Source organism: Amia ocellicauda, chromosome 21 (assembly GCF_036373705.1).
Source record: "Amia ocellicauda isolate fAmiCal2 chromosome 21, fAmiCal2.hap1, whole genome shotgun sequence".
In the NCBI taxonomy this organism is placed as follows: Eukaryota; Metazoa; Chordata; class Actinopteri; order Amiiformes; family Amiidae; genus Amia; species Amia ocellicauda.
In genome coordinates, this window is record NC_089870.1 from 1,129,685 (window position 1) to 1,155,721 (window position 26,037).

Consider the following 26,037-nt stretch of genomic DNA (forward strand, 5'->3'; position numbering starts at 1 on the left):
GTCCCCTGATTTCCCTCATAATTGTTTAAATTATCTCACCTGCTCCGTGTTTATCTCTTCATTAACTCCTGTTTATAATCCCACTTCTCCCAGAACTATTCACAAAGTCTTGCCAGTTTCCTTTCCTGCATTTCTGAGCCTTACATCGTTTATATCGGTTTCGTGTTCTTGACCTTGCTTTGTTTTCTCGTTGCTGATTTCGGATTCTCCCCTGTGGCCCAGTTTGCCTGATCGATTGACCTCTCGCTACCCTTTGACAATGATTTCTAGATTTTCCGTCAAACCTGTTTGCCTGTGTGTCACCTTCCTCCTGTTTTCTCCCTTCCCCTCTCAGCCCCACACCTGGACTCACCATTTGATTATGACAAACCCTACAAATCCATTGCTTTCCATCTTGCATTAGTGCATATGAGCGCATGTTCATGCACAATGCAGTTATCTTTTCCAAGCTGCAGTGTATAAACACTGTTGCCCGTTGGCGTTTATCAAATGTAATAAATAGTTGTATTTCACTCTTACTTTTGTCAGGCACAAAGTCTTAGAACACAGCCCTGGAAGTGGCTGGCAAGCAAGCAAGACACAGACAGACCAAGAGATGCACTGCAAGAGATCACATCAACTTAACATTACTGTTATTTTCTGACATCAAACTTGGAGAGTTGAGAACACAAGTTTGGATAACTGAGTTATTAATGGACATCAAACGAGCATGATGGGTCGAATGGCCTCCTCTCATTTGTAACACTTTATTTTAAGTGTCCATTATAAACAATATATTAACACATTATTAATTATGTTATTAATTGTTATATGATTATTATTACACATTATAAATATATTATTAGACATTTTATTTAAAACTTTTTTGCTATAACATGTTATAATATATTTAATAACATACTTAATAAAAGGTAACATGACATTTTCACGCTGACATAAATTTATTATCATAATCTGCCATGCCATTTATTAGCTGCTATTAAACATCTTATAATGCTATTTAATTACATATACTATAATTATATGTTATAGCTCTACCTATAAGTTAAGCTTATAAGTACCATTTATAAATCAATTTTACTGATGTATCTCTGAATTGTGATATGTTTTGGCTCTAAGTCTATTCTATGATGTAGTATATCATTGTGCTCTATTTGTATGTTTCTTGATTGCCCGCGCCAGACATTGTGCAAGTAGATTACGGCCTCGCTCCTAGCTGCACTAGTAGAGCAGCCGGCCTTGCTCTTGTAAGCGGAGGGCGTAAGAGTTAACCTCTGTAGCCCCGCTTTATATATGTTGATTGCAGACAGTTCCCGGTAGAGTGTGACTAGGGTCCTCGCTCCTAGACGGCTCAGGTGTGGCCCTACGGGGTCCCTGAGGTTACTGTCTGGAGTTGTGTTGCCGAGATCCCCTAGCGGTGCACCTCAGGGCAGGCTCCCTTATCAGCTCGCTGCCTCCTCCCTTGCGACGGTTTTGTTATACAGTAACCCCTCCCCCTTGGGCAGTGCTTCCGACTTGAAAGATAACGATAGGTTGCATATGCAACCCTGGTTATCTGAAAAAGGAAGCACTGCCCAAGGGTTGCAAGGTCACGCGGGAGTCCAGGCTCCTGGCAAAAGAGGACGAACCTGCGCTGACGTCACATTTTATAGAACAGGAAGTGGGAAGGGACTTGTTCTGAGTGACGAGCGCAGGGGCCAATGGCAGCTTTGATAGAGTGATGTTTCGACCAGGTTCCCGCGGAAGTGCTCAGAAACCCCTCCCCCTTGGGCAGTGCTTCCTTTTTCAGATAACCGGGGTTGCATACGCAACCTATCGTTTTGTTTTGTTTTAGTATTAGCCGACACCGCCCAGGGTATTTTCCTCTGTGTGTATTTGTTTATTATTTGTATTATTATTGTTATCATCACGTCTGTTTTGGAATACTGTACATACTTGTATATACTCCCCTCCTCTTTGTAAATAAACCCTTTGTGAACGCTGTGGAGAGTGAGACTGCCTTGCTCTCTGGTTTTCTCCTCAAGCTGCTTGTGTATCCAAAATAAAGACTCCTTTTTGGATCTGAACTCCTGATCTGCCGTCTCATCCCTAAAAGGGTTCTTCACTCCCTTATCAGCTCGCTGCCCTATCCCTTGCGATGGTTGTGTTATACCCCACCCCCTTGGGCAATGCTTCTGACTTGAAAGATAATGGTAGGTTGCAAATGCAACCCCGGTTATCTGAAAAGGAAGCACTGCCCAAGGGTTGCAAGGTTGCTCGGGAGTTCAAGTCTCCCGGCCAAAGAGGAAGTTCCTGTGCAGACGTCATGTCTTATACAAACAGGAAGTAGGAAGGGACCTTTTTTTAGTGACGTGCACAGGGGCTAATTGGCCAAAGGGGCCAATATCAGCTTTGATATAGAGATGTTTCGATTGGTTTCCTACAGAAGTGCGCAGAAACCTGGGGGGGAAGCATTATGCAACCTATCGTTATCTCACCATCCGGTTGTTATTGTGAAAGCTTGCCTCTTTTGGTTCTTGGACATTTTGCTGAGGGACACGGGGAACATTATGTAAGTTTAAATGGACCAGTTTTTCCTGATATTCAGGCCATTCAGGAGGTAGAGAGGCATAGACTGTCTTTCAGAAAACCAGATCGAACACCTACTGGAATTGACCCCCAACCTGGCCCTCTGGCTGACCCTGAACCTGGACTTCTGGTTGACCTTGAACCTGGCCCTCTGGCTCACCCTGAACCTGGGCCTCTGGCTAACCCATAAGTTCAGTCTATAACTAACTCTTTGGTTGACATGGTAGTGAATCCTGACGATGAGCATGGAGCTCAATACCTACCATCAGAAATCTTATCAAAAATTATTGAGTTCTCTCTCAATCTAGATATGTCAATGCTGGGGATATTCCATAGAGTCACACTCTTATTCCGTGAACTATCTAGACCATATCATCTCAACCTGTACATAAGAGAGGCACTTGCAGAGAGTATGGAACTGGACAAAGAGAATAACTGTTCCATTAGTGTTATGAAGCTATACAAGGCTGCTGGACACAGCAGTGGTCTCAGCACACTTAAAAAATAGTTATTTGGTAAGGACAAATGATGGATGAGAGCCTGGATTCTGTTCATGCACATAGTCTTCGGACAGTACAAAGTTAAGGTCATCTACTGGAAGATGTAATGGTGTTTTTTTTGTCTGGTCAGCAGATAATTTCATTTTGACAGGCACGTGCACAGGTAGGTCTCAACCTGTGCACAGCAAATGCCCTTTTTCCATGAGACTTCCAAAGTGCCTTTTTTCCCGAGCACCTGCCCCCTGGACCACACTTCTGTGGCAGTGGCTTCCCCCCCCCCGGAACGCTCATCAGCGGTGGCTGCTTCCCCCCCCACCCGGACCGTACTTCTGCAGCTCACGTGCCCCTCCTCTCCCAGACTGCACTTCGGAGGCAGTGCCCTTTTTGTGGCTGGAGCACATGCCCCCCAAATTGTCTGTGCATGCCACTGGTTATAGAAGTCTGACAATTAATAAATAAAACTTAAACACACAGTGTTATAAGTATGTTATTACACTCACCTAAAGGATTATTAGGAATACCTGTTCAATTTCTCATTAATGCAATTATCTAACCAACCAATCACATGGCAGTTGCTTCAATGCTTTTAGGGGTGTGGTCCTGGTCAAGACAATCTCCTGAACTCCAAACTGAATGTCTGAATGGGAAAGAAAGGTGATTTAAGCAATTTTGAGCGTGGCATGGTTATTGGTGCCAGACGGGCCGGTCTGAGTATTTCACAATCTGCTCAGTTACTGGGATTTTCACGCACAACCATTTCTAGGGTTTACAAAGAATGGTATGAAAAGGGAAAAACATCCAGTATGCGGCAGTCCTGTGGGTGAAAATGCCTTGTTGATGCTAGAGGTCAGAGGAGAATGGGCCCACTGATTCAAGCTGATAGAAGAGCAACTTTGACTGAAATAACCACTCGTTACAACCGAGGTATGCAGCAAAGCATTTGTGAAGCCACAACACGTACAACCTTGAGGTGGATGGGCTACAACAGCAGAAGACCCCACCAGGTACCACTCATCTCCACTACAAATAGGAAAAAGAGGCTACAATTTGCACAAGCTCACCAAAATTGGACAGTTGAAGACTGGAAAAATGTTGCCTGGTCTGATGAGTCTCGATTTCTGTTGAGACATTCAGATGGTAGAGTCAGAATTTGGCGTAAACAGAATGAGAACATGGATCCATCATGCCTTGTTACCACTGTGCAGGCTGGTGGTGGTGGTGTAATGGTGTGGGGGATGTTTTCTTGGCACACTTTACGCCTTAGTGCCAATTGGGCATCGTTTAAATGCCACGGCCTACCTGAGCATTGTTTCTGACCATGTCCATCCCTTTATTACCACCATGTACCCATCCTCTGATGGCTACTTCCAGCAGAATAATGCACCATGTCACAAAGGTCGAATCATTTCAAATTGGTTTCTTGAACATGACAATGAGTTCACTGTACTAAACTGGCCCCCACAGTCACCAGATCTCAACCCAATAGAGCATCTTTGGGATGTGGTGGAACGGGAGCTTCGTGTACTGGATGTGCATCCCACAAATCTCCATCAACTGCAAGATGCTATCCTATCAATATGGGCCAACATTTCTAAAGAATGCTTTCAGCACCTTGTTGAATCAATGCCACATAGAATTAAGGCAGTTCTGAAGGCGAAAGGGGGTCAAACACAGTATTAGTATGATGTTCCTAATAATCCTTTAGGTGAGTGTATATTATCGGCTCCAATTAATACAATTTTCATTATTTTTTATTAACCCAGCCAATAATGTAAGAACTTATTACATTATGGGCAAAAAGTGATTACATTATTAGTAAATTATTACATTATCGACTTTTATTACATTACATTAACAATGGAAAATGTATTATGTTAATACATTAATGGTAGTTATTACATTATTGGCTGCTACAGTGCTGACCATGGGACAATGTACTGTCTGCTTCCAAGGACTGAACTTAAAATTAAAAAAAAAAACATCTGGAGGATTTTTAAATGTGTGCCACTGTAATACAATTATGCTTGACATGCAACTTAGAGACTAAAGACTTGTGTTTATAGCTTAAAACAAAAAAAATCTGTCTGGAAACAGGAAATCTGACCATGAGTCAGATGTTCATGATCAGGGGCGGGTATCAAAAAGATCTTCCAGAGAGAATGGGACTAACAATGTTGAGGAAGCATCAGATGTTCCAATGAATCCAGAACTATTACAAATTGTAATGTGAGACAGGAGAGGTCGAGACAAAGATGCACTTTCTCCTGACCTGTGAAGAATACTCCCAAACACATTACAATTTTAATAAAATCACTCTCTCCATCCCACAATTCCCAAGGGGAAGGGAACCTGTTCTGTTTGCATTTGTGTTGTATGAGGGTGGAGGGTGGGGAGTGTATATATATATATATATATATATATATATATATATATATATATATATATATATATATATATATGTAGGTATTTTCTGTATTGTTTAAATATTGTTACATTGTTTGTTACATATATATATATATATATATATATATATATATATATATATATATTAGATAATGCTTTGGCCATTATCCCCAATAGAGTTGCCCCCTACAGTCAATCCTGAAATGATTGAGGCATTGGGTGAGATACCCTGTCCATATTGTGCCCATTATAAATTTGTATCAATTAGAACACAAAATGAAGATGCCATCTCTGTAGATGAGGATCTTGACATTAACCGGTTTGATATCTTTGAAGGTCTTTTAGAGGTTTTAAATGAGACACAACAAAAGGGTGGTGTTGTGGGTGGTGGCGGTGATGTATCGGGTGTGGTTGTGGTTAATGGTGTCTTCAAAATGTTGACACTCATAAAATAGACCAGCCTATAACAATTTTGAAATGACTACATGTTTTAATTTTGCCAAATTATGCTGAAATATTTGTCATCATACACAGTGCCTTATAAAGCATGATTGAGTGGGTGGCTGAAAAGGTTAAACCTACATGTTGACATGAACTGAGAGGGGAGATTTGTTTAGCAACCAGTCTATGTCACACCCTAGTGCCTCGCTGAGTGACAATGAGTTGGTAAAAACCCAGTTAAACTACTTTAATTGTCCTGACAACTTGATGGAGATGGCTAGTGACATAGCCATAGACATAGTGACAAGTGGAAAAAGCCTTCACAAAGTACACTCATCATAGGAATTTAAGCATAAATTATTTAGTGCAAAATAAAAAAAAATTCAAGGGAAAAAAAGCCACACTATTAATTTTATTGCTAATTATATCATTATATTTAAAAACCTCATAGATAAACTACAGGTGGCCATCTTGGTCCATCAAATGTATCCCAGCCAGTCAAAACTCTTTGACTGCGTTCAACCCTACGACTACTTGCTAGCGGACTGAAAGCTCAAACCTCTCAGAATAGGTTGGAGTCCCCCAGATTGGCTGGCTAAACAGACGGAAATAAATAAGAATATCTGTTAGGATTAAAATAAATCTGACTCCTTTGCAAATGGTATTCAAGGGGAGCCCACACCAGAGGAAAGCTGTACTGTCAGCCGCACCCTTCGGAATTGATAGAGACCCTGTGCAAAATAGCTTTAAACTTGCGTGGAAACATTCCCCTTCTCAACTTTTTAATCTCAAAAAACATAAAGCTTTTATCAATATCATCACTAACAATATGTTTTCTATTCAAAGTAAAAGAAAGACGATTAGTCAAACTGGGGGTTTTATAAGAACATAAGAACATAAGAAAGTTTAGAAATGAGAGAAGGCCATTCGACCCATCATGTTCATTTTGTGTTATAGGTCCACTCTTGAGCATAGCAGTGCCTTTCCTAACCAGTCTTCTGGCATCGAGAGTAGGTTAATAATAGAATATGCTCAGAAAATGTTTTTGGTCCCTCAGGAGCAGCTTGAAGAACTGAGAAAAAATGTTGTTGGTCCAGAACCCTTTAGACAAACTGTCGAAAATAACCTTGACTCTGAAATTAAATCTATATTGGCCAGGGCCAACTTAAATCAGCATTCCAAGGCACAGACAAAGATACCTCTGTCTGTTTCGACAGGGGGGAAAAAGATCACAGCACCTTAACTTTAATAGCAATAGCAAAGCCTCTCTTGAGCAATGGTATGGCTATTTGAGGCCATGAAAGAGGCCCCCTAGTCCGGCCCCATACATCGTAGGGGCCCCTACAAAGCCGGTCAATCTGTTCCTAGCCTGCATTTTGTAATAATCCATATAGGTGCTTTTTATGGGGTGACAATGTAATTTGACTATAAGTCTACCAAAACGGAAGGGCACGTTGATATTCTAATCCGATTTTACATTGTGATGTTGTCAAAGTGTAAGTAGTATGGTTTGTCATAAGTAATTGTGATCATGTCATTGCTTTTACCCTTAATAAGTACATTTCTTAAATGGGGCACGTAACTATCACTGTCCCTCTGATATCCGTATAGATGTAAAGAGTGTAAAAACCGCCCCATATGTCAGCAGGGAAAGGGGCCACCACGTCTGGAAATAAGGTCTCTGTGTCGGAATAGAAGCCTAATATATGCCCCAGGTTACCACTGGTTTGAATACTAATACCAGGTTTTGACACTCTGTTTTTAATAGGGCAAGGGTTTCCTTCTCATCTAATAATTTATCCAAACTGTCGTAATAACATCGTGAATGTCCATTGACTCATAAAAAATAATAAAAAACAGAGAAAACATCAATACACAAATCAACATAAATTTGTTACCATCGTTATGTTTTGATAAATTTGACATATCGACTAGATCCATTTGCCATTGTCAGTATATGTCAGTCACATAGATACGTTTTCTTATAGAGTACATTCTTGACTTGCTCCTAAATACCACTATATGCAGGGTGAATTGGGCTTCAAGGCATTGAAGAAAGAAAACAGGAGACACTTCTTCATACAGAGAGTTGTTACAATCTGAAACAAATGCAGCTGAGGCACTGTATTTCATCTTCATCCACTCCCCTTATCTTGACTGACTGTACTCTCCTCAGGGAAGCCGCGGATCCACTGGACCCACGGACCAACACGTAGAAGAAGGCTGGAAGACAAACCACACCAGGTAGGTGTGGCCCATTTTAGAATATAAATATGAGTGTATTGTACTTTCTTTACAGGAGGAGAGATGGGGTTTCTACACCGGGGAGAAAACACCAGAGACCCCAGAAACAAACCTCAGCAACAGACTGGCAACTTATAATAATTAACATTTAGCAACAATTCACATTATTGTCACAGGTCTGTATAAATAAGAGTACATAACTTTACACAGTTTTCAGTCCACTTCCCCAGCTCAGTCCTTCAAAGAGTTCCCTTGCTCAGTTCCTGCACCGATTAGCCAAGCATGCTGTGTCTTCAGCATCCTGGTCTTGTGCTGCGATATCTTTCTGCGTCAAGCTTGCCCCTCACTCACTCCACTTCGTGTATTGTGCTTGTTGCTTGTTGCTTGTTGCTTGTTGCTTGTGCTTGTGCTCAGAAGTCGAATCTCCCAAATCTGCACAAGCACTATTTTATAGGGCTACTCCTGCTCATCTGAACAGCAGGGAACAGGTGTGTCTGGAGGTAGAATGTGGGGAGCAGGCAACAACCTCTTAGGTGCAGATGTGTTCACTTTTTGAATTTGGTTCAAAAGATTAATAATGAAGTAAATAATAAAGCAATTAGTTATACACACTAATAATACAATACAGCTAATAATAAGAATGAAAATAGCAAAACAAGTAAGTGTTGCAGAAAAGAAAGGAATACATATTCAATCAAAGTGATTAATCAGTGCATGAATTAGAGCCTCATCACCTCCGTGAGATTCCATTGCTTGAAATCCACTTACCTCTGATTATTGTCGATTAAGTCAAGAACCCATATTAGCAAAAAGCAGATGAATGCTACATTAGTGCCACACAAATGGGATAGAATCCATGCCACCTTCCACCCAAAAAGAGAAGAAAATGTATTCACCATGTAACCCCATGCTGATCACTCTGAATACAGTGATCACTCTGAGTGTTAATAAGGTAACATATACGAGTACAAGCACCTGTCATGAATGTAGGAGTTAACATTTCACAGTTACAAAACAAAATCCCTGAAATGAAATAATTATTGTGGTGCCTCCACCTGGATAATACCATACACAAATATCATTGCATACAATGTTAGTATATCCAGGAAACAAACAGATTTCAAAGATACTTAGCAATAATAAACAGAGAACACATAGTAGTTAAATTCTTTACCTTGTACCTTCAATTACAAGTAATTTATTTAGCTAGACACAAGGAAAATAATAAGGAAATAACCAAAACACAATAATAACAACCAATATATATATAGATGTCCTCGTTTCTTTTAAATTCGAGCCTCAGTCCCAATGTAAATTAGTTATATATACTCATTGGGGCCCATAGATGTCGGTGGTGCACTTTGTTATAATCCACAAGGAAACCTATTATTTCTTTCCTTTGTCTACACATGATTTCTCTTGACACAATTGTAGTTGCTCAGAAATCACAGTCATCCCGCCGTCCGCTATCCTTCTGGAAAAACCCAGCTTTTAAACAAAAGGATTCACTCCGTGATCTTGCGTCTGTTTTCTGTTGAGAAGCCTTCAGGGGAGTCTTCGTGGCCAGAAAAAGTAATAATATTGTAGCGATCTGGGACTGGGGGGGGGTCATTTGGGGTGTGTTTGTTACTTCCTGTTGGTTATGCAACTGGACTTAGTTAGTTCCGGGGGTCAGGGGTTGGCCCAGCGTGTGAACATGGGGCATGCTGTGATTGGGGGAGCCAGTAACGGGGTGTAAATTAGTAAATAGGAGAGTTCGGTAGGGGGTGTGAGAGTTAGTAGAGTTTAGGAGAAGTTTAGTAGAGTTAGAAGGGAGAGTTCAGGGATTGAAGTCGCGCCAGCCAAAAGCCTGTGTTTCAATAAAGTTCTTGTTCTGGTTAGTGTCTCCTCCATTATTGCCATTATTGCTGCACAAGCGTGGTGGATCCACGACGAGAGCCGGGAAAAGCCGGGTGCTCATTACAATATTTATATATATACGCGGGTAATAATGTCCACGGTGGGCAAAATAATAAACAAATAATAACTAAATACTCTGACTGAGTTTTACTAGTAATAAAACCTGAGCTATGTGCGATAACGCACTGCAATAAAGACTTAAAGGGGGAAAGAAAACCAAAGTCCTATATAACCAGCAGACACAATCAGCTACCTCCTCGTAGCCCCGCAGTCACCTCCTCCAGTGCCCCTTTAGGCGGAAAGTTCCCTCAAGTACCAGCAAGTGCAGGCGGGCTAAAGGTGAAAGTTCAGTTGCTCATTCGACAAGTAGATGTCACTCAAACCATATGTACATTACATTACATTATTTGTCATTTAGCAGACGCCCTTATCCAGTGTGACTTACATTTGTATAACAGATTGGTCCATAATGAAGAGATGATTCACTGTTCCTGGCGCGAAAACACAAAGCACCATGGCAAATGAAGTCTTTCCTCCCATTTGAGTAAACCCAATCAAATACATATATACATTTTATTTTTAAACACCTTACAACCACTTGCAACAAGAAGAGAGGGACAATGATCTCAAGAGAAGAGGGGCCAGAGGCTCCAAAGTGGTGTTCGAGACCAGCCCACAGAGAGAAAATTGTCGTGTCAAGGATGAAGAGCCGAAAGGAGGCCAACGGGACTTTCTGAACTACCAGCCAGAGGCATGCCAAAAGAGAGCTTTTTCAGCGTCAGGGCTGCTAATGGAGCTGGGTTTTCGCGACTCAGACTATTGGATGGGGGTTATCGTTTGAGTCTGCTGCACTATCCAAAAGGTGAGGGGTTACACCACTTTCCATGGATACCTATTTGAAAAAAATAGATATCAAAGCTGTCTATAGACACCTGTGTGAGTCACTCAAACAGCCCCTTCCTGTTTCCTGTTTGAAAATATGGTAACACCCACACAGAAACTTCCTCTTTGCCGTATCGCCTTTGGACTTATGTCATATTGCAAAGTTTCTGTTCTTTGTTGCCTTTTTATTAATAAAAGCTTTCAGTTGAGCTGAATAAATAAATAATATATCCACCCTCGCTATAGTATTTTTTTGTATGCATTTGTGTGCATTAGATTAGAGATTCCCAAACTGGGGTCCGCAACCCTCCAGGGGTCCGCGGCAAAATATATATATATATATATATTTGGATAGACCAGTCGCTGTGGTCATTTGGTATTGTATGGTTTTCTTCCACAGCAGAAAAATTAACAAGCGGCCGTAAATCGGCGGTCCAGAGGTATGGCAGGCTGCCTTCTGCGCCATCTGTGCTCCTCACCAAGTGACGGCTGGGCTTCCATGGCTTCGGAGTTCAGACTCTCCTTGAGTACCTCTGCCCCCTCATCCAGACCTGCTACTCCTGCTCCAACCACGCAGAGCAGGGGAAGTCGCATGGAGCAGCAGCCAAGGCCCCCCTCTTCCTCCTCCTCACCACCGCTGGCTCCATCTCCACTGAGGCTTCGACACAGGGTCCCCATCTCAAGTGACTGGGCACATGATGCCACGCTTCTGTCCAGGACACAGGGCATGAGTGCTGATCTTCTAAGTGAGGCTGCAGACTCCACTACCAGAGCACAACACTCCAGTGGAGTCTGAGGGGAGCTCATCTGTAGATGATGGATGTGCCCATCTGCCCCGGTTTCACCTTTGGTCTGTCTGAGGAAGTGATGTTGACTCACTCCATCACAACAACTGGCAGAAGCTTACCCCCATTCCGCGTCTCTAGTTCAGCACCACAGACAGACATTGGGAGCAAGAGGGCACGCTCCCAGACAGCAGCCCTGCCCTCCCCCACTGACCTCCACAACCAGATCACTGCTTGGCAGGCACTTACAGAGGCCCGCCGTGGTCAACACCTGCTGAACCCCTTGCGCCATGGCAAATGGACTGCCTCCTGCACCACAGGCCTCCTTTTGTCCCGCTTCTATATAGTTACTTTGCTATGGCACAATAAAGCTTGCTTTCATCCCAATCCTAGCTGTGCTGGTTGAGCAGGGCTCCTGTGTTAAGCAGAGGGCACAGGAGCTGATCTCCATTTAGGTGCACCCTGTCTAGCCTGCTGTGTATGAATATACGATACTGGATTGCGGGAGTGCTTGTGCGTTGCCCTGTTAAACTGCTGTCTATTTTGAATTTACAGTAGAACTGTGGCCATGCCCCTAGCTGTGCTAGTGTTGCAGGAGGCCACTGCTATTGTGTTAAGCTGGTTCAAGTCAAGGTCCCCTTAGCAGGTCAGCCTTAGGGCAAACGTCTTTACCAGTTCGCTGCTCTCATCCCTTGATTGCTTATACGGAAACCCCTCCCCCTCCGGGCTGTGCATTCGACTTGGAAGATAATGATAGGTTGTGTATGCAACACCAGTTATCTGAAATATAAAGTACTGTCCAAAGGCTGCAAGGTCGCTCGGGAGTTCTGTCTCCCGGCAAAGATCTGAATGGACTGTCAGAAATTTGATCTGCTGAATAAGAAACAAAAGTGATTTACTGATATAATCAATTTTTTATAGGGCTAATTTAAATAACTAACACATTTATTTTCTTATTTTTTATGCAGCTGGGAAATAACTCCACTCTTCTTAATGTCTGTGAGCATTGTGGTTGACTGCCAGTTCTTGTTCAGCTGGGAGGCATCTCTGAGTCACTGTGCAACACTTGATGCACAGAAATATACTGCTGTGTCTCCAAAGTCCAGCGTCTTGATTTCTAAAGAAGACTTTCTGGTTTCAGGTCTGTTTATTGTAAATCTATCTCCTTTAAAGTCTTTTTCTTTTTCAGAGTTCTCTGCACCAAGAGAGTACCCTATCAAAACCAATTCTCCTTTGTTTTTTTGTTTGTACCAGTAGATTCTAAGATGGGTATCATCATTATGTTGACAGTCAAGTAGTTCAGATGTAGCCCCATGATTTGAGAATACATTTGCAGGCATCTGAGACACAGTGACTGCATCAGAAAAACCTTGAACAAAAAAATGTGGGTGATTAAAATGCATCAATAATTATATTTGAAAGAATGCAAAAAAAGGATTTGGTTTTATTTATTAGTTCCACATAGAAGGTAAATACATCACTGTAACACTATTTTAAGATGATTGTTAATTTTATAGTATAGTCTACATAAACAGTGTATTTATATTAATGATATTAATAATATGTTCTCATAACACAGTAACAAGCAGAAACCCTTAATAAGTATAGTATAAATGTATGTAAAATATAAATATATATTTTTTATAAATGGTCGGTTCCCTTTAAATATATGTTAAAGCTCTTACTGATACTGAGTTGCTGTCCCAAGAGCAGGAAGAAAAGCACCATAATGTCCCTGGTAAATAGACTGTTCTGTCTGAGGGAACTGGCTGTCTCTCTGGAATCATCAGGTGGAGGAAGTGACATCTTAAAGCCTGCTGGCCAATCATGGATTCTCACTGTTCTTTGTTGAGGAGTGGCTGTGGCTCAAAGGAGGCTCCATATTCCCCGTATATAGTCAAAACGTTGACTGGTTACAACTGACTCAAAATAAACAAGATCATGAAATCCTTCCATCTTTTATATTCTGATTATGCAGATGAGGAAGTTTCAAGTTTGTATTAGAAAACAATATAAACTGTGCAAGCTTCTGCATAAGAACATAAGAACATCAGAAATTTTACAAACGAGAGGTGGCCATTCGACCCATTGTGCTCATTTGGTATCCATTAGTATCGAAGTGATCCAAGGATCCTATCTAGTCTATTCTTTAATGTTCCCAAGTTTTTAGCTTCAACCACATTGTTGGAGAGTTTGTTCCAGATTGTGACACCCGGGTCCATGTGTCCCTGCTGATCTGAATAAATTCCTCTGGTTTGATGTGGTCGATGCCTTTCATGATTTTGAACACTTTAATCAAGTCCCCACGTAGTCTCCTCTGTTCCAGGGTGAAAAGGTTCAGTTCCCTCAGTCTCTCAGTAGGACATTCCCTTCAAACCTGGAATAAGTCTGGTTGCTCTCCTCTGAACTGCCTCTAGAAGAGCGATATCTATAAGTTTGGAGCCCAGAACTGTACACAGTATTCCTGATGAGGTCTTACTAGCGCATTGTACAGTCTTAACATTACTTCCCTTGTTTTAAATTCTACACTTTTGACAATATACCCTAGCATTTTATTTGCTGTTTTAATTGCTTCCCCACATTGTTTGTACTTCATCTAGTTCTATTCCTTCCATAGTGTAATTATAGTGGACATTTTTACTACCTGCATGCAATACCTTGCACTTGTCCACATTTCATTTAATCTGCCAGGTGTCAGCCCACAACTGAATATTATCTAAATCCCTGTGGAACTCCACTTTAAGTACTGCTGAAAATATACCATCTGGCCCAGGTGATTGGTTTGATTTTAATTCTGCTAGTCCCTTTAGTACCTCCTCCTCATTTATCCTGATTAGAGTTTGACTGGACTGATTGTTAACCTGAGTCTGTATCCAGTGTGCCCCAGGCTAACTCTTCTAAGTGCCACCTCATACCTTCAAGGTCTGGTTTTCTAAAATTGTAGACCATTGGTTTAGACCTGGTCTTTGTTTTTTGAAAGTATGCCTCAAAGCTAACCATTTTGTGATCACAGTTTGCCATTGGTTCTCTAACTAGTGTCCCTCTGACTCTATCTTGGTCATTTGAAAAGATCAAGTCAATGCTTGCACTCTCCCTGGTTGGTTCCCTGACAAATTGAGTTAGAAAGAAGTCATTTGCCATCTCAAACATTTCAATTTCTGCTTCTGTAGTCCCAACTGGGATTCCCAGGCTATGTTTGGGAAATTGAAATCCTCCATTTCACTTGTAACAAATGTAACATGTTTTGTTACCCTTTGTGGTGGGTGCACTTGAAATATGAATTCTGCTTCAATGTTATTTTTTTATTTTGTAAAGCCTACCATTATTGTTTTTTTATATCACATATCAACATATTACTTTTCATAGATGCGTCCATATAATGGTAAAAATTGCATGTACGTTCATGAGTTAAATCCCTGCTAACACACAATGTTGTCACTATGGCCACAGTTGTAGAACTGTGTTGGAGATAGTCAACATGGGTTTAGATGAGGCAGATCATGTCTATTTTTCGAACACACAACTGCAGCTGTAGATCATGTGAAAGCATATGATATGATATACTTAGATTTTCAAAAAGCTTTTGATAAGGTTCCACACCAAAGACTGATCCTCAAATTGGAAGCTGGAGGCATTCAGGGTAATGTAAGTAGATTCATTATGAACTGGTTGATGTATAGGAAACAGAGGGTGTCGATTAGAGGAGCTGCTTCTAACTGGAGTGAGGTTCTTATTGGAGTTCCACAGGGATTAGTACTGGGGCCTTTGCTTTTTCTAATCTATGTTAATGATCTGAACTTCTCAAATTTGCAGATGACACTAAAATAGGTGTCTCAGCAGATACAATCTCGGCAGCACAGGTTATTCAAAGGGACTTTGATAATATTCAGTTGTGGGCTGACACCTGACAAATGTCCACTATAATTACACTATGCGAGGAATTGAACTAGATGAAGTAACGCATGCAAAAGACCTAGGAGTCTATGTGGACTCCTCACTTTCTCCATACAAACAATGTGGGGAATCAATAAAAAAGGCAAACAGAATGTTAGGGTATATTGTCAAAAGTGTAGAATTTAAAACAAGGGAAGTAATGAATTCAGACTGTACAATGCACTAGTTAGACCTCATCTGGAATACTGTGTACAGTTCTGGGCAGCACACTTCAAGAAAGATATCGCTGCTCTAGAGGCAGTTCAGAGGAGAGCAACCAGACTTATTCCAGGTCTGAAGGGAATGTCCTACTGAGAGACTGAGGGATCTGAACCTTTTCACCCTGGAACAGAGGAGACTATGTGAGGACTTGATTCAAGTCTTCAAAATCATGAAAGGCATTGACCTCATCAAACCAGAGGAGCTTTTCCAGATCAGCAGGGACACACGCACCAGGAGAAACAAATGGAAATTGGGCTTCAAGGCATTCAAAATGGAAAACAGGAGACACTTCTTCACTCAGAGAGTTGTCACAATCTGGAACAAACTCCCCAGCGGCGTGGTGGAAGCTGAAAATGTGGGAACGTTTAAAGTCAGACTGCATAGGATCCTTGGATCACTCAGTTATTAATGGACACCAAACGAGCACAATGGGTTGAATTGTCCTTCTCTCATTTGTAAACTTTCTTATGTTCTTATGTTCTTATACTGACTAGCAGCTTCCGTTCTGCTGCTTGTTGTAGAATAGCACAGAATCACCCGCTCTTTGGATAGAGACCGTAAATAAAAACAATGTTGCAAAAATACTACACATGGGCCCCTTCAGATTCCCTTACACTTGTAGACTTTGATGTAAATTATGTATAAATAATCAGTAATCTCTTAAAAAAGTATCGGTAATCAGAATACTTGTCTGACAGGAGTAACGTAACGGAAATACAAGTATCAAAATTCTGTAATCTGATTACAAAATGCCACTACTTGTTTTCTGTTACTCCCCAACCCTGTTCATGGGTAAATAGATCATAAAATTCATAAGAATCCCAACTATGTCTTGGTACAGAGGTCATTCTTTTGACACTGAATAATGAGAGGACAGTGTCCCTATGCCCCCTTTCCCTTAGCTCTTAACTATGACTTCATATCTTGTCTGCACTTATTAGCTTTTACAGTCTAGGATGTAGGACTTATATTTTGTTTACTGTATATTTCCTATTCCTCTTGTGTAAATTGGGATTTGTAAATTGCATTATGCTTGGAAATGTACTGTATTATTGCACTTTGTTTTGCACTTATATTTTGTAGGTCACCCTGGATAAGGCCATCTGCTAATAAATAAATAAATAAATAAATAATAGTTTAATTAAAATAATAATAGTTTGAATTAAAATCTTACCCCCCTGGCTCTTGGCTCTATCTCCTTCCCGGTGTTAGGAAATCTCAAACTTAGATCATTTTGGATTGTACTGCCTTGTTGCCGTTTTCCGACACTTGCTAACACCAGCAGTGCTGTCTGTATCGGGTTCAGCAGCAGAGCTAGTGTCGATTTATTATTCTCCTCGTTCTCAACTGGCTGGGATCAGTACTCTTGAAGTCTTGTACTTTCAGCCATGATATAACAGTTGATTTTTTGTGAGGTATTCATTGTCGATTGTTCTATTGGTGAATGTGGCGCTAAACTGTCTCTCAGAGCTCTAGAGCGGTATGAACACTTAAGTATTAGCGCGCGCAGTACCGATGTAGCTAACAGGAACTTAATAGATGTAATAAACATTTTTTATTAAAATAGAAAATATGAAAACCTGTCTCAAGCTTTGTTAAACAAATTCAATACATTACAAATAAAGAATTTACATAGATTTTATTATTATTATTATTATTATTATTATTATTATTATTATTATTATTATTATTATTATTATTTTAATTACAATTTTTTCTGTGCACAAAACAAATTATAGGGTAGTTTGGCTTACCACCTGGGGGCACTCTGCACCACAGTTTGAGAACCACTGATGTAATGGACATACACATAATAGTCCAAATTGGTGAAGTGAAATGAAAAAAATTACTTGTTTTAAAAAATTCACCGCTTTGCTATTAAGCCCCTTGAAAGCGCTATGTCTGGTGCAACCCCAACACCGATCATCACCCCGAGAACACCATCCGAAGTGGGGGATTGCTGGGCCCTGGGTGCACCATAGCGGGGCTGTAAGCCGTGCCCTGTCATTTAGAGATATCTGCAAATTACTTCCTGTTTATTTAGAGATATCTCTAAATCATTTTGAGATATCCTCAAATCACTTCCTGTGTGTAGCCCAAGATTATCACTTCCTGTTAACTTCTTAATTAATTTCTATGTAATTGAATGAGGAAACAGAAAGTGATAGTCTCAGCCAAAATACAGGAAATGATTTGCAGATATCTTTAAATCATTTTGAGATATCTTCAAATCATGAGATATCTTTAAAAAGCACCTTATTTAGATATTTGTAAATGGTTTCCATATTTCTCTAAATCATTTAAAGATACATTTCAATGATTTAGTGATATCTCAAAATATTTGAAGATATCTAGAAATGCATTTATACATATCTCTAAATGATTATTTGGCTTGTCAAATCAACTATTTGGTACATTCTTAAAAAGAAAGAACGCACTGTGGCCTCAGGAACACCAAAAGGACTGGAAGACCATGGAAAACAACTGTGGTGGATGACAGAAGAATTCTTTCCCTGGTGAAGAAAAACTCCTTCACAACAGTTGGCCAGATCAAGAACACCCTCCAGGAGGTAGGCGCATGTGAGTCAAAGTCAACAATCAAGAGAAGACTTCACCAGAGTAAATACAGAGGGTTTACCACAAGATGTAAACAGAAAACCTGTACAGTTCTGGAACAACATCCTATGGACAGATGAGACAAATATCAACTTGCACCAGAATGATGGGAAGAGAAGAGCATGGAGAAGGGAAGGAACTGCTCATGATCCAACACATACCACCTCATCTGTGAAGCATGTTTTGGCATGGGCATGTATGGCTGACAAAGGAACTGGTTCCCTTGTATTTATTGAAGATGTGGCTGCTGACAAAAGCAGCTGGATGAATTCTGAAGTGTTCAGGGCTATATTATCTGCTCAGATTCAGCCAAATGCTTCAAAACTCAGTGGACGGCACTTCACAGTGCAGATGGGCAATGACCCGAAGCATACTGGTGCTGGTCCAATGGGAGCAGAGGGTTGATGGTGCAAAGTGCATATGATGCTGAGGAATGTCAAGTGGATGATTGCTCAAGGTGCTGGGGAATGTGAGAGACAGGGATAGAATTGTGGGTGATGATTACCTCTGGTGGTGAACAGGGGAAGTGTGGAGCACAGATGTAACAACAGCTGTGCCCCTTATGTACAAAACAATTGACTGCCTGATTCAGTCTAATTTAATCAGTTTCTACCAGTAGCCAGCAGATGCTGTACAGATTAAAATAACTAAGCCAGAGTTCCCCTGACCCGCTCAGATCGACTTCTGCCATTCACGATGATGGCTGAACTCTAACAGTAGGACCAGTGAGATAACTTGACTGTTGTATATGCTGCCCCCTATTGGTCAGGAGAACAATCATATCCAAGGAGCAGAGCCTTTACACTAGTCCACAGGCCCATCTGGGGTTCTGACTGTGTCCCATGAAGAATTTCATTCCCGGAGAAAGAAAAATAAAATAAAGAAATACACAAACTTTCTGGTTGCTCTTTACAGCTCTGCACTTATATGCTCTTATATCAGTTTACAATATGTGACTTTGGTCACAATTCTTTTTTGAGAGATGCCTTGAACAAAGCTGTCAGAGAAATAAAATATAGTTGACAATATACTATATATGAAAATATACAGCGTATGTTTAGGGTTGCTAAAGCTTTGTATAATAATACACCGATCAGCCATAACATTATGACCACTGACAGGTGAAGTGAATAACACTGATAATCTCGTTATCATGGCATCTGTCAGTGGGTGGGATATATTAGGCAGTAAGTGAACATTTTGTCCTCAAAGTTGATGTGTTAGAAGCAGAAAAAATGGGCAAGCGTAAGGATCTGAGAGACTTTGACAAGGGCCAAATTGTGATGGCTAGATGACTGGGTCAGAGCATCTCCAAAACTGCAGCTCTTGTGGGGTGTTCCCGGTCTGCAGTGGTCAGTACCTATCAAAAGTGGTCCAAGGAAGGAAAAGCGGTGAACCAGCCAAGGCTCATTGATGCACGTGGGGAGCGAAGGCTGGCCCGTGTGGTCCGATCCAATAGATGAGCTACAGTAGCTCAAGTTGCTGAAAAAGTTAATGCCAGTTCTGATAGAAAGGTGTCAGAACACATAGTGCATCGCAGTTTGTTGTGTATGGGGCTGCGTAGCCGCAGACCAGTCAGGGTGCCCATGCTGACCCCTGTCCACTGCCGAAAGTGCCTACAATGGGCACGTGAGCATCAGAACTGGACCACGGAGCAATGGAAGTAGGTGGCCTTGGTCTGATGAATCACGAGTTCAAGGCGTTGACTTGGCCTCCAAATTCCCCAGATCTCAATCCAATCGAGCATCTGTGGGATGTGCTGGACAAACAAGTCTGATGCATGGAGGCCCCACCTCACAACTTACAGGACTTAAAGGATCTGCTACTAACATCTTGGTGCCAGATACCGCAGCACACCTTCAGAGGTCTAGTGGAGTCCAAGCCTCGACGTTTCAGGGCTGTTTTGGCGGCAAAAAGGGGACCTACACAATATTAGGCAGGTGGTCATTATGTTATGGCTGATCAGTGTATATATATATATATATATATATATATATATATATATATATATATACACTCACCTAAAGGATTATTAGGAACACCTGTTCAATTTCTCATTAATGCAATTATCTAACCAACCAATCACATGGCAGTTGCTTCAATGCATTTAGGGGTGTGGTCCTGGTCAAGACAATCTCCTGAACTCCAAACTGAATGTCTGAATGGGAAATAAAGGTGATTTAAGCAATTTTGAGCGTGGCATGGTTATTGGTGCCAGACGGGCCGGTCTGAGTATTTCACAATCTACTCAGTTACTGGGATTTTCACGCACAACCATTTCTAGGGTTTACAAAGAATGGTGTGAAAAGGGAAAAACATCCAGTATGTGGCAGTCCTGTGGGCAAAAATGCCTTGTTGATTCTAGAGGTCAGAGGAGAATGGGCCGACTGATTCAAGCTGATAGAATAGCAACTTTGACTGAAATAACCACTCGTTACAACCGAGGTATGCAGCAAAGCATTTGTGAAGCCACAACACGTACAACCTTGAGGCAGATGGGCTACAACAGCAGAAGACCCCACCGGGTACCACTCATCTCCACTACAAATTGGAAAAAGAGGCTACAATTTGCACAAGCTCACCAAAATTGGACAGTTGAAGACTGGAAAAATGTTGCCTGGTCTGATGAGTCTTGATTTCTGTTGAGACATTCAGATGGTAGAGTCAGAATTTGGCGTAAACAGAATGAGAACATGGATCCATCATGCCTTGTTACCACTGTGCAGGCTGGTGGTGGTGGTGGTGTAATGGTGTGGGGGATGTTTTCTTGGCACAATTTAGGCCCCTTAGTGCCAATTGGGCATCGTTTAAATGCCACGGCCTACCTGAGCATTGTTTCTGACCATGTCCATCCCTTTATGACCACCATGTACCCATCCTCTGATGGCTACTTCCAGCAGGATAATGCACCATGTCACAAAGGTCGAATCATTTCAAATTGGTTTCTTGAACATGACAATGAGTTCACTGTACTAAACTGGCCCCCACAGTCACCAGATCTCAACCCAATAGAGCATCTTTGGGATGTGGTGGAACGGGAGCTTCGTGTACTGGATGTGCATCCCACAAATCTCCATCAACTGCAAGATGCTATCCTATCAATATGGGCCAACATTTCTAAAGAATGCTTTCAGCACCTTGTTGAATCAATGCCACGTAGAATTAAGGCAGTTCTGAAGGCGAAAGGGGGTCAAACACAGTATTAGTATGGTGTTCCTAATAATCCTTTAGGTGAGTGTATATATATATATATATATTGAAAAAAAAATACACATAGGATTGTTTTGAAACACTATGTATGTAAAAACAATAATATATAGACATAGGTCCTCTATATCCACATGTAGAAGCACTTACTAATAGCGAGGCGCAATCCTATGAGTAGACAGAGGAGCACCATTGTGTCCCAGCTGTAAATACTCTGTCTGAAGGAGCTGGCTGCCACTCTGGAATCAGCTAATGGAAGAAGTAACATCATAAAGCCTGCAGGGCAATTGGAGCTCCAGACTGAGGAGTGCCTAGGGCTCAGAGGAGGCTCTCACACCCCTGCCTTCAGTCACCAAGCCTTCACTAATTGCTTACTGAGAGGGTTTGAGGAGCACTGCAGAAGAAACTGACTCAACACAAAAAGTATCTAACAGAGTGGTATAAGTATACAACAGCCATTCTTTTGCTGAAAAATATTAAGTGAAACCTTCCTATTTAATTTAAAAACAGAACAAAATTTAGAAAAAAAAATGTTCCTAGATTTGTAACAAAATGTGGATAGTATGGGATTTTATTTTTGATTAATTTAAAAACAATTGCAATTTACAAACGTGGAAAAAAGGAAAAAACAGTCATATTGGTTATTTTTAGTAGTCATTTTTACAATAAATGCATTTGATGAATACAAAAACAAACAAAAAATCGAAACAATTGTAGCTTACAGAGATTGTCTTCTTTACGGTCCTTGTAATGAACTGCTGGCAGCTCATTTAATTTATTCCTATTTGTTGCAGCTGTGAAAGAGATGCACAGAAATACACTGCTGTGTCTCCAAAAATCCAGATTTTTAATTGTTAAAGAGGAATTCCTTATTTCTGGTCTGGCTATGGTAAAATGTGGTTCTTTAAAGTCTGGTTCCATCACTACACTGTCTTTACCAGAAGAATATCCTATTATGGGAAGTTCTTTTTTTGTCCTGTCGATACCAACATATATAGAAGTGAGTGTCATCATCATGTTGACACTAAAGTGTCACAGACTTTGTTTTAGGGTTTGTGAATATGACTGGTGGTGTCTGAGTGACTGCATCAGAATAACCTGAAACACAAATAAGAATTACAAGGAGAACCACAGGCAACCATATACAATACATTACTTATTAAGTCCAGTCTTGTTACAGTGTAAAATATTATTACATTGTAGTTTCTATGATATAAATGTTTACATGGCTTATGCTATTGTTTTTGATGCATGAAAAAGCTAATACTATACATGAGATTACAGAAAACAGAATTTGACATATTATGACTTTTTTTTTTTCAACCATAGCGTATACCTGCAACTTAGGTGCTAAATTACTGCACAATGTAATTTATATGGTATCCTGTATAACTATAAGGTAATCTATTTATTTTTAAACTACTTTTAAATGTGTAATCGTAGCAATTTTTAATGTTGGAATCTTAGTGAATTATTAACCAAATAATGATATTTCATATTTGATTAATATACTTTACATGCAAATATAATAGTATAGTTTAAAATGTGACATTTAAAATCAAATATTTATATTCAATGTAGAAAAATATGATATTGCTTTCTCAAGAACAATACAATTACATAATGTGAAAAAGCTCTTACTGAAAGTAAGGTACAGCCCCATAAGCAGGCAGAGGAGTGCCATCATTACCCAACGCAAAAAACTCGGTTTGAAAGAGCTGGCTGCCCCCTTTGGAGTCAACAAGTGGAGGAAGTGACATCACAAAGGCTACAAACCAATTGGGACTCCTTGCTGTCCATTGTTGAGGAGTGGCTGTGGAGCCAATCACCCTTGTGATTCCAGTCACCAAGTTGTCCACCTGCATATTAACAGGAACATTGTAGGACAAAGTCTGAGAAAAGTAAAATAATGTATTTCCTTTTAGAAACATTACAGAATCAAACTCAATAAAAATGAGAAGAACAAGGTGAATCACTCCATACACCCCATATACTTTATTCAATACGGATGTTATTGTATGATGTCAAACATCTGCATGAATCAGTGATTGTACCTTGTTCTGCAGATTTGATTACTCATTGATGACTTCTATTTTCGACTGTGTTAGAGTTACTCCTCCCCGAATTTGATGACCTGGGCTTTGCGCCTCTGTGTTCCTGGAAGAGGAATGGCCGTTGTATGGCCATCATATGGCCGTCATGTTGGCCGTCCTCCGGTGACCCTGGCTTCCATTGTGAGGTGGGGGTATGTGATGCAGTGACGGGTGCCATGGTGAAGGACTGCCCCGTGAGGCCAGGCCCAGTTCTTGCCAGCTATGGAAGGGTGGGCTGGCAAATATCCTGGGTGTGCAATTGTGGGGATAAATTGAGATTATTTTTTTTAAATACAGATCACAATTCTCCCATTATTCTGAATAGATAACTAAACAAAACATGTAATTTACTAGAGTTCTGACAAAATGTTAATTGGTGCAATATTAAAAAATATTTAATTAATTCGATTTTTTTTAATGGGTTTGAATGAATGATTCAATGACTATCTCATAAAGACTTCACTGGTTTCATTACTGGATAAATCAGTGTTTTTGAACAAATCCCTTAAATGAATAATTCAATGACAATTACATTTTTTAACAGTCACTTGTTTAACAGTTACTGGTGTAACAATGTAATTGATACAATCATTATTTGAATCATCAAGTTACTTCCAAAAGGAGATTTACTCTATTTTGATCACTACTGTAGACATCAGAGTTTATATCCGAACTATACACTTTTATCCCTGTACTTCTGTGATATGAATTATTGTAACACAGAAATAATGATACTGTGTGGTTGAAAAGACTATTTGTGAAACTGTTCTCTCTGGATCATCGGCATCGCCAACACAGATTTGAATGTTCACTGTGATCGTAATCGTACTTATAGATAGATAGATAGATAGATAGATAGATAGATAGATAGATAGATAAAAAAATAAAGATTTTTTTTAGATTTTTTTATTTTATTATTTTATAGATTTTTTTGGTGCTACGTTGGTGACTATGTCATGGAAAAAACTAAATGCAGTGACAAACAATAAACTATTACTACAACTAACTTCCAAGTGTATGTGTTTTGTTTAATGATGGGATTATATTACATTGTATTGAGTTTATAGAAAACTATTTAAAAAATTGTTTTGAGGAGATACTACTTCAATGATACAATATCATCTACGCATCTACAGCATCAGTCTCCTTTTTCTAGCAAAGGTCAGAAGAAATTCATCCATATCTAAGGTTCTAGTGATGGACTTCTCATGGGCCAATATCACTAAATGACTCTTTCTTTGGTGTAACATACAGCGACGAAAAGGGGTCACAACCCGTGACAGGGTTGAAAAGGAACTCTCACATGATGCTGAGGACACCCCAATGACAAGGGCCATTACATACTATTTATGTAGCTCTGGAAATGCATCTTTGTAGCTTTGCAAGTGTTTGCACAAAGTTGACAGGTCTGTTTCACCAGGAAATTATTTCGTAAGCATAGGTTTGGCAACATGAATTTCATTTGCCAGACTTACACTATCTGCAGTGCCAGCAAGCAAATGTAGAGGGCTTAATAATGTGGCATCTAGAAATGCACTAGACGTTGACACAAGGCAAGATACGGCTTTCATCAAGTCAACATTTTTTGTTGAAAATCTATTTTCCAATTCAACAATGGCCCTGTCGAGAATGGAAAGCAAGGATCTCTTGAGAGACTGACTGGGGAGTATTGTAGAATTATCACAGTCAGTGTGGCCCACTGTGGAATACACAACACTGTCATCTAGTGTATTCAGTGTTCTTCTTCTCTTGGAAGGGTGTAAATCACCACATCTGAAACTCATCTCTACGAATTGCCTTTAGGGACTCCAAGGATGCACTGACAAACTCACCAGCTTAACACATGTCCACTGTCTGAGACTGGAGAATAGCAGTAGCTGGTTTCAGGACACCAAGTATGAGTTCGAATTTCCAATAATCGTTTAAGACAAGGACCATCATACTTCTCAGCCACGTAGTGGTGATGGAAAAAGTTGTATAGGGAACTAGCATAGTCAAAAAACTTTTTCCCACATGGATCACACTGGATGGCATGCACAATTGCTAAATGTAGCTGGTGGTTATAACAATGAATGTAAGGTATATACCGATCAAGCTTGTTTTCCAGCAGTTAATCTCAGAAAGCACCATATCAGCCAGTGTTTCAATGATTTCGTTTTGAATGTCCTTGGAAGTATACTTCCAAGCATGTTTGTATGCATGTTTTGGTATACACAACTGTTTTTTAGTTTTTTATACTATATC